At 45.3% G+C, this 9,663-nt stretch overlaps 2 non-coding genes across 2 annotated transcripts; both read left to right on the top strand.

Moving 5' to 3' along the window:
• trnat-ugu (transfer RNA threonine (anticodon UGU)) lies at positions 1-73 on the top strand. The gene has a single exon. It is a non-coding gene; the product is annotated as a tRNA-Thr (tRNA).
• Positions 74-8,410: 8,337 nt separating this feature from the next.
• trnai-aau (transfer RNA isoleucine (anticodon AAU)) lies at positions 8,411-8,506 on the top strand. The gene is made up of 2 exons: positions 8,411-8,448; positions 8,471-8,506. It is a non-coding gene; the product is annotated as a tRNA-Ile (tRNA).
• Positions 8,507-9,663: the final 1,157 nt, after the last annotated feature.

The raw sequence follows: 9,663 nt of genomic DNA, 5'->3' as shown, positions 1-9,663 counted from the left end.
GGCGCTGTGGCTCAATGGTTAAAGCACCTGTCTTGTAAACAAAGCATCCTGGGTTCAAATCCCAGCGGTGCCTTCAAGTTCATGTTGTTTGTTTCTTTGCTTCCATTTTTCCACCCGTTGTGCTCCAGAGAGCAGCGAGAACAATCTTTCCTTCTCCTCATTGGCAGCCTCCAGAAGCCCTTGCTTTTTGCTTCCCAGCCTCTCTGTGTTGACTGCCGAGTTAAATTAGTTCCACAGATTCCCATCCACGGGTTTCCAATTGCATCGAATCATCTCCGTGAGGTTAAAGTGCCCCCTGCTCCTTTATATTTCCATTAAATAATATCAATCAATTGCGGAATAAAAATTCAGCTGTTCGCTGATGTTCTGTATTTTCCCAAATCAAGTCGACAGGAGGGAACGAATCTTTGTCTGAGGACGTTGGACAAACTGATTCTCGGGGAGAGCTAAACATTCATGGTGGAGATTAAAGACACACCAACACCGCGGGACCGCTTCTGGTCAACGACTTTAATTCTTAAACCAGAGCTGTTTTAGCGAAGAGATTGAAGAGCTGGATTCTAAATCTAAGGGGATTCCGACCCGCCGGTTTAACCGGATTTGCACGGTTCACTTCACTTCAATAGGAAAACATTCGACAATTTCAAAAGTTTCATCCCCTGATTCTCGAGACCGGACAGGAAGTGAAATTTCAAATTGGTTTTGCAGTTACAGCAACAAGATTCTTCTCAATATCAGAAAAACGGAGTGTTTCAAACTGCAGGGAGTGAATTTACCGCAGATTCGGAGCCAGCGCTCTCCACTATGTTCTTATCTAGAACACTCTTAGAATTATAGTCATAGAATGGTTCCAGCACAGAAAGAGTACATTCGGCCCGTCGAGTCCGTGCCGGCTCTCTGCAAGAGCAATCCAGCGAACCCCATTTCCCCGCTCTATACTCGAAGCTCTGCAATTATTTTCCCTTCAAATACTGATTCAATTCGCTTTTGAAAGCCACGAGTGAATCTGCCTCCACCACCCCCTCCGGCACTGCATTCCAGATCACAACCATCGCTGTGTCAAAAACTTTTTTCTTATGTCGCCTTTGGTTCATTTGCCCATGACCTTAAATCTATGCCCTCTGGTACTTGACCCCTCCGCCAATGGGAACAGTTTCTCTCTATCTACTCTGCCAATACCCTTCATGATGTTGAATACCTCGATCAAATCTCCTCCAAGATTTTGGCTCAATGGTGAACAACCCCAGCTTCTCCTGTCTATGCACGGAACTGAAGTCCCTCATCCCTGGAATCATTCTCGTAAATCTCTTCTTCAACCTCTCTAATCCTTCACATCCTTCCGAATGTGCGGTGCCCAGAACTGGAAACAATACTCTAGTTGTGGCTCAACCACTGCTTTATAAAGGTTCAACATAACCTCCCAGCTTTTGAACTCTCTGCATCTATTTATTAAGCCCAGGTTCCCGTATGCTTTCTTAACCGCATTCTCAACCTGCCCTACCATCTTCACTGATTTGTGTACGGAGACCCGCAGATCTCTCTGTTCCTGCGCCCCTATTAGAATTGTACCCTTTAGTTTATATTGTTTTTCCTCGTTCCATCACTCTTCCCTTCCGCCGATACTTCTCAGGACTTAAAACTCAGTTTAATTACACGAACTTATCATTTTTTAATTTATCCCGTTTCTCTCCCCCTCTGTCTGTATCGAACGTGGTTTCCTCACATGTTGCGACCCCGCCCGAACTCCATCCGTCTCTGTGTTCAGACAAAGGAACTGGCTGAAGTGTCACATCATCCTGGGGGATTTCAGCGTGTGACTGAGGCTTGCCCGGACACTGGATTCCGTTCAAAGAGTTTCATCAAGAGGTGTTTCAATACGGTGAGGTCATCTTTACTGCCTGGAGATTATAATGTCCAGACGGGCAGTGAGACTGAATGGGGACTGAGTGCAGAGATTGGAATGGAAGCACAGCAGATTCACTTTGGCCTGGCCATGTTTTCATTTCTTCTCTATGAATCCCCTGAGCTGGAGATCAGCCTCCTCCTTGAGAGCGATTCGCCAATCCAGATCAGAGGGAATTAAGTATCAAGAAAGTCGAGTGGGACTGGAGCCCCTTGTTTGACAAATTTATTGGAGTTTTTTGAGGATGTAACCAGCAGGGTAGATCAAGGGGAACCAGTGGCTGTAGTTTACATGGATTTTCAAAAGGCATTCGATAAGTTCCCACATGAAAGGTTGTTCCATTAAGTAAGGGCGCATGGGGTTGGGGGTAATATATTAGCATGGATAGAAGGTTGGTTAACGGAGAGAAAGCAGAGAGCAAGGATAACGGGTCATTCTCAGGTTGGCAGTCTGTAATTAGTGAGGTGCCGCAAGGATCGGTGCTTGGGCCTAAGTTATTTACAATCTATATTAATTAATTAGATAAAGGGAACGAGTGTACTGTATCCACCTTTGCTGACGATACAAAGCTCGGTGGCAAAGCAATTTGTGAGGAGGAGACAAAGAATCTGCAAAGGGATATAAAAAAAATACTGAGTGGGCAAGAAGGTGGCAGATAGAGTATAACGTGGAGAAATGTGAAGTTATTCACTTTGGCAGTCAGAATAGAAGAACAGAATATTGTTTCAATGGTGAGAATCTATTAAACGTTGGACTTCAGAGAGACTTGGGTGACCTAGGTCATAAAATTTATTACGTGGGTACAGGAAGCAATTAGGAAAGCAAATGGCATGTCGGCCTTTATTGCAAGGGGTTTGGAGGACAAGAGTAAGGAAGTCTTATTGCAGTTGTGAGGGCTTTGGTGAGACCTCTCCTGAAGTACTGCGAACAGTTTTGGTCTCCTTATCTAAGGAAGGATATACTTGCCTTGGAGAAAGTGCAATGAAGGTTGACTAGATTAATTCCTGGGATGAGAGGGTTGTCCTATAAAGAGACGTTGAGTAGAATGGGCCTAAACTCTCTGAAGTTTAGAAAAATGAGAGGTGATCTCATTAAAACATAAAAGATTATGAGGGGGCGTGACAAGTTAGGTGCTGAGAGATTGTTTCTCCTAGTTAGATAGAAATGAACCAGGGACATAGTCGCAGGACAAGTGGTCGGTCATTCAAGACTGTGAGGAGGAGGAATTTGTTCACGCAGAGGGTTGTGAAATTTGGAATTATTTACCCCAGATGGCTGTAGATGCTGATTTATTGAATATATTCAAGGCTGAGATAGAAAGATTTTAGGACTCGAGGAGAATCAAGGGATATGGGGATCGGGCGGGAAAGTGGAGTTGAGGTAGAAGATCAGCCATTATCTGATTGAATGACGGAGCAGGCTCGAGGGGCCGTATGACCGACTCCAGCTCCTGTTTCTTATGTTCTTAAAACAGGAAGCGTCGGGATGGCTGTTTGCCTTCCATGAAGGACATCAGTGAACAGCTTGGGTTTTTATTACAAGGTCCCACCCTTCAGTATCATTACTATGTAGCAGTTATCTAAAATACAACGCTAGTGGGATTTGAACCCACAACCTTTAAAACCGTTTCATTTACTCACAATGACGTATCCATTGCGTCACAGAGCTAAAAGCAGCAAGGTCAATTTTGCTGAGTGCTGAACCGACCGGGCAAGCCGTTCGGTAGATTTGCACTTCCCACAGATTTTCCGTGGGGTTTCACACGCACGTTTTTATCAGCCAAACAACTAAACAGAGCTGCAGAGCTACGACAGCAGACTGAGAGATGGGGGTTGAGGGATATTGTGAGAAGCTTGATAAGTGGGTTGAGAGGCATGGAGAGAAGGACTTAGTTGGGTTTGATGGATATGGTGAAAACCGGGAAGCTGGGGCTCCCTCAACAATGTCCCGTCAAACACTCACAGGGCAGGTACAGCACGAGTTAGATTACAGAGTAAATCTCCCTCTTCACTGCCCCATCAAACATTCACAGGGCATGTACATTACGGGTTAAATCCAAAGTAAAACTGCCTCTAAACTGTCCCATCAAACACTCCAAGGGCAGCAGCACAGAGCGGCCGGGATATCACAGGATCATTGTCGGTGCAGCACAGGAGTAGGCCATTCAGCCCCTCGAGTCCGTTCAGCCATTCAATTAGATCTTGGCTGATCTGTACGTAGGAACAAATGGAAGCGATTCATCTGGTCGAGCCTGTACCATCATTCAACTATAAGGAACCGATCCCACCATCAAACTCACCATGGACGACTCTTCAGAATCGTTTTTTTTTTCTTGGACACACAAATCTCCATCAAAGACGGGCATCTCAGCACCTCACTCTACCGCAAGCCCACGGACAGCCACACGAAGCGCCACCGATCCAGCTTCCACCCAAACTCCGTCAAAGAGGCCATCCCCGATGGACAGGCACTGCGGATACACAGGATCTGCTCAGACGAGGAGGAACGCGATGGACACCTACAGACGCTGAAAGACGCCCTCGTAAGAACGGGATATGACGCTAGACTTGTCGATCGACAGTTCCGACGGGCCACAGCGAAGAATCGCATAGACCTCCTCAGAAGAAAAACACGGGACGCAACCGACAGAGTACCCTTCGTCGTCCAGCACTTCCCCGGAGCGGAGAAACTTCGCCAAGTTCTCCACAGCCTTCAACACGTCCTCGATGACGGCGAACACCTCGCTAAGGCCATCCCCAAGCCTCCACTACTCGCCTTCAAACAGACACCCAACCTCAAACAGACCATCGTTCGCAGCAAATTACCCAGCTTTCTGGAGAACAGCGTCCACGACACCACACAACCCTGTCACGGCAAACTCTGCAAAACATGTCAGATCATCGACACAGATACCACCATCACACGAGAGGACACCACCCACCAGGTACATGGTTCATCCTCCTGTGACTCGGCCAACGTTGTCTACCTCATACTTTTCAGGAAAGGATGCCCCAGAGCATGGTACATTGGCGAGACCATGCAGACACTGCGACAACGGATGAACGGACACCGCACAAAAATCGCCAGACAGGAGGGTTCCCTCCCAGTCGGGGAACACTTTAGCAGTCAAGGACATTCAGCCACCGATCTTCGGGTAAACATTCTCCAAGGCGGCCTTGGAGACACACGACAACGCAAAATCGTCGAGCAGAAATTGATAGCCAAGTTCCGCACCCATGAGGACGGCCTCAACCGGGATCTTGGGTTCATGTCACGCTACACGTAACCCCACCAACGGGAAAAAAAAGTTATCTGTTTTTAATACAACTGGACATTCTCTCTCTCTCTCTCTCTCTGCCTTTCGGGTCCCTTTCTCTTCTTGTCTGTGTAATTTGACCCTTGTGTATTCAGTACACTGGGACATACTGTTTTCCGTGGCTAACCTGTCTGAACACCAACGACACCTTTGAATCCCAGCTTAATATAAGATATGCGATTTGAGAACCTCTCATTCACTCACTCACCTGACGAAAGAGATAATCTCCGAAAGCTTGTGATTTTCAAATAAAACTGTTGGACTATAACCTGGTGTTGTAAGATTCCTTTCATTTTTCCACCCCAGTCCATCACCGGCATCTCCACATCATCATTCAACTAGTTCCTCGCTGATCTGTACCTCAGCTCCATTTACCCGTCGTTTCTCCACACCCTCAGATAACCTGAACCAACAAAAATCTCTCGATCTCAGTCCTGATATTTTCATTTAATGGAGTCACCACAGCCTTTTAGGGGAGAGAGTTCTAGATTTCACGGAAAAGCAGTGCCCGTGACAAAAGCTGCTCTCGATCTACAAACCGCCTCCTCGATGTACCCGGTTTCCTGGACGGGCAGAGAAATTGAGGAGCAGCAGATCCTTACAATTGTTGCGCTCAGCTCTAACACTAAACAGCAACTCCCCAATGTTAGAGAAAGAGATTTCATTCGACATTCTAAGTCCCTTGTATTTGAAATGTGCTGTTGAGAATACAGCACGTGCAGACAAAGGGACAGGCAGAAATGCAGATTTGGCAAATAACAACGCAAAATAGATCCTCACAAATTAAACACATCGTGAAATGAAATGGGGAAAATGATAAACAGTAACGATAATAATGAAAATAACGATAATAATCCTCATCATCATCATATTGGAATTAATCCAGAAGGAGAATTAATTATGGGGAATGTCCGTGGAACGAGTTATATCATAGGTCAGAGCGCAGTAGATCAGCATCACCTCAAGATTTCGGCCACCTCGATGCACCGATAGCTTCCAAAAGCCGTTTTATTTCCTTCTTTCTGAATCCAAACAGTGTGAATTAAGTGACCGGTACAAAATGTCCTGCCCGTGCACCCAGATCGACAATGTTGAAATCGCACAGTCAGGAAGACAAGGAATGTATGTATTTACCTCAAGTCTTTTCTGGGACAGTTAGAAATGGTCGGATGTAAAACAGTTCCGACCCATGTAGAACACGTTATCAACCAGTGTGAAAACCGACCAGAGCAGGACTGGAACCTGCAATCTTGTGATGACATCACGATAAAGAGCGAAATCAGGTGCTTTTTTTATTAGACCACGATCACCAAATGATCCAAAACCCGGAACAGTGTTCATTAAAGCCTTTACTTCATTCTGTCTCTTGCTTTCACTTTGTGGATGTTGGTCATTTAATTGATTATCTGTTCTTTTACCAAGTTGGCCCTTCAGCTTCAGAAATCGAAATAAATCTTTCAGAAAACTGACAACTGAACTCCCGCTCGGTCTCCGAGAAATTTACAATCAAAATAAATTATGTTCAAATAATTGATCGAAATGATTAGCCGCCAAACCGAACCTCTTCCACACTCATTCCGTAAAATAGAGAGAGGAAAAGACAAATTGGTGAACTGAAAATCTATACTGAGAGCAACACAGAGCAGAGAGAGCGAACATAATTTACTGCGGGCCCCGACGGGCCGAATGGTCTCTTCCTGTTCTGTAAAATACGAACATTCTCCAATTCCACTGGGCGTGATTACTATTTTCTGATTTTCATTTGGTATTAAATATGAACGCAGTGTATTTGTGAGAGTGTGTGAGTGTGGTGGGGGTCCCGGAACCTCGGGGTAATGGGTTCGATTCAGATCTGGCGCTCAGTGTTAATATGTGTATTCTCACTGTTTATTAGTTAAATCGCGGGTTTCTTGCTATGCACTCAACACATGCCCTGTAAAGTGTGTTTAATTTCTGCAGGGAATATTTTGCAAAATTGGTAATATTCAACTCGCGGGAATTTAATAAAATGGGAAAGAATTATTTTTGCCAAAATGAGAGGGCACGGAATTGGAGCGAGCCATTTGACTTGGGTTGAACATTAGTTGGGATGTAGGAGGCAGAGAGTGGGGATAAAGTTTAGGTATTCTGATTGGCGGGATGTGACAGTGATGTTCCCCAGAGTTCTGTTCTGGGGCTTCAACTCTCCACCATATTTATTAATGACTGCGATGAAGGAATACAGGGTTGGATATCCAAGTTTGCAGATGTGACTAAGTGAGAACGGACAGTAAGTGAAAAGGGGAGCAGGAAGTTGCAAAGGCGCATAGACAGATTAAGAGAATGGACAAAACTATGGCAAATAGAGTTCAAAGTGGGCAAGTGTGAGGTCATCAACTTTGGACACGTAAATCGGCGAATTTTCTGAATGGTTAGATGCGAGGGATTGTAGAGGAGCACAGAGATTTGGGAGTGCAAGCACATAAATCATTGAAAGGCAGGTAGAGAAAGCAATTGAAAAGTCTCAACTCTTGTAACCAGAGGCTTCCTCTCACTCTTCCACATTATCACTGTTGCAAGCCGCCCACCCACAACTCATAGGTCACACACACTGGCAGCTATTTAACCATGACAGGCACATCACTCAGCCACACATCCCGCTTTCTTGCAGGTGAAGGTGGTGCATATCAGGAGGCAGCAAGTAGCAGTGATACTTAGCCCGTCGATCTTGTTGCACCATTAAATGAGATCATGGCGGAGCTGTGACCTCACTCCATGTACCCGGCTTCGCCCCATATCCCTTAATACCCTTGTTTCACAGAAATCTTTCAATCTCAGAATTAGCATTCACAAGTGTGCTACCATCAACTTCCATCTGCAGAAGAGCGTTCCAAAACGTCTCCCACCCTTTGCGAATAGAAGCCGAGGTGAAGTGAAAACAACACACATGGAGAAAAGATGTTGTGCAGATCGAAGCTGAATATGAATTTATCGCAATTCACGCGATGTCATGAATGCAGAATGAAAATGCTGCTACATTGGGCGTTAATCGAACACTTGCTTCGTGTGTGGCAGGAAAGAATTCGATTTCCAAAACACCAATGCCCAAGTGGCAGGTGGCGGCATGTGTCCACTTGGAAACCTGCCTGAAAGAATATGCAGTCTTACAGGCCGAAAATGAGTGTGTTTGATGAGACTACTAAACCAACGCGGCTCCAGTGGCGCAATCGGTTAGCGCGCGGTACTAATATAACAGTATTCAGGCTCAAGAAATGCCGAGGTTGTGAGTTCGAGCCTCACCTGGAGCAGTTTAACCTTTTGCTTCTAACATTTCCACCGGAGTTCAAGGGACAGCTGGTCTGTTCCCTGAAGCATCTCCTTCTTCGTGTTCTCATGTGGGCACTGGAACATCAGGGTGAACTCTATGACATATCACAAGTGTTGTCAGCAGCGAAATGTGTTTACAACGCGCAAGACGCCTCATGCCACCAGCTGTTTGACCTGGCCGTCCTAACAAATGCACTTGTTTATGCCCCAGTATAACTATCGGGGACTTTCCAGACTCTGAGGACTTCACCGAGGACTGCGAGTGCATACGGTGCCTTGGAGAACCACAGGCTCAATTACCAGCCGTCGACTTCAGGGGTCCCCGACGGGCAGACGCACGTGAGCTTGTGATTGATTGTTTGTCTGTTACAATACTTGTATGTTATAAGTGTTACAATAAAGTAGTACCTTTTACTTTCGCCTGTGTACTATATTGTCTCAGATCCAGAACCTGTATTTAAAACAAAACACTACACAATACGACAGTGTAACCCTGCGATAAAACAATACACAGATTCGAGATAGAATTTACAGAAACGGGCCATTCGCCCCAACTGGTCTCTGCTGGTGTTTATGCTCCACACAATATTCCTCCAACTCCATCTCATCTAAAACTATCAGCATATCTTTCTGTTCCTTTCTCTCTCGTGTACTTATCTAGCGTCCCCTTACATATTTCTAAGATATTCTCCTCAACTACTCCATGTAGCAGTAAGTTCCACATTCTCACTACTGTCTGAGTAAAGATGTTTCTCCTGAATTCCTTATTGAAGGTATGAGTGATTATTTTCTACTGATCACCCGAAAATTTCGGCTCCCCGTAAGTTGAATCATCTTCTCTATCCCCACCTATCAAACCACGACATAATTGTAAAGACCTCGACCAGGTCACCTCTTAGTCTTCTCTCTTCTAGAGTAAAATGTCCCACACTGTTCAGTCTTTCCTGATATGTATAACCTCTTAGAATTGTTATGATCCTCGTGAATATTTTATTTTCGTTCTCCAGTGCTTCTATATCCGTTTCCGTAATATGGAGACCAGAACAGTGCAGGCCTCAAACGTCATCATTAAGAGCGGTTCGTCAATCCAGATCAAAGGGAATTCAGGATTGAGAAAGTCGGGGTGGACCGGCGCCAC

This window comes from Heptranchias perlo, unplaced genomic scaffold (assembly GCF_035084215.1).
Source record: "Heptranchias perlo isolate sHepPer1 unplaced genomic scaffold, sHepPer1.hap1 HAP1_SCAFFOLD_133, whole genome shotgun sequence".
Lineage (NCBI taxonomy): Eukaryota > Metazoa > Chordata > Chondrichthyes > Hexanchiformes > Hexanchidae > Heptranchias > Heptranchias perlo.
Note: the sequence above shows the minus strand (reverse complement) of the source record. Positions and strands in the feature narration are given on the sequence as shown.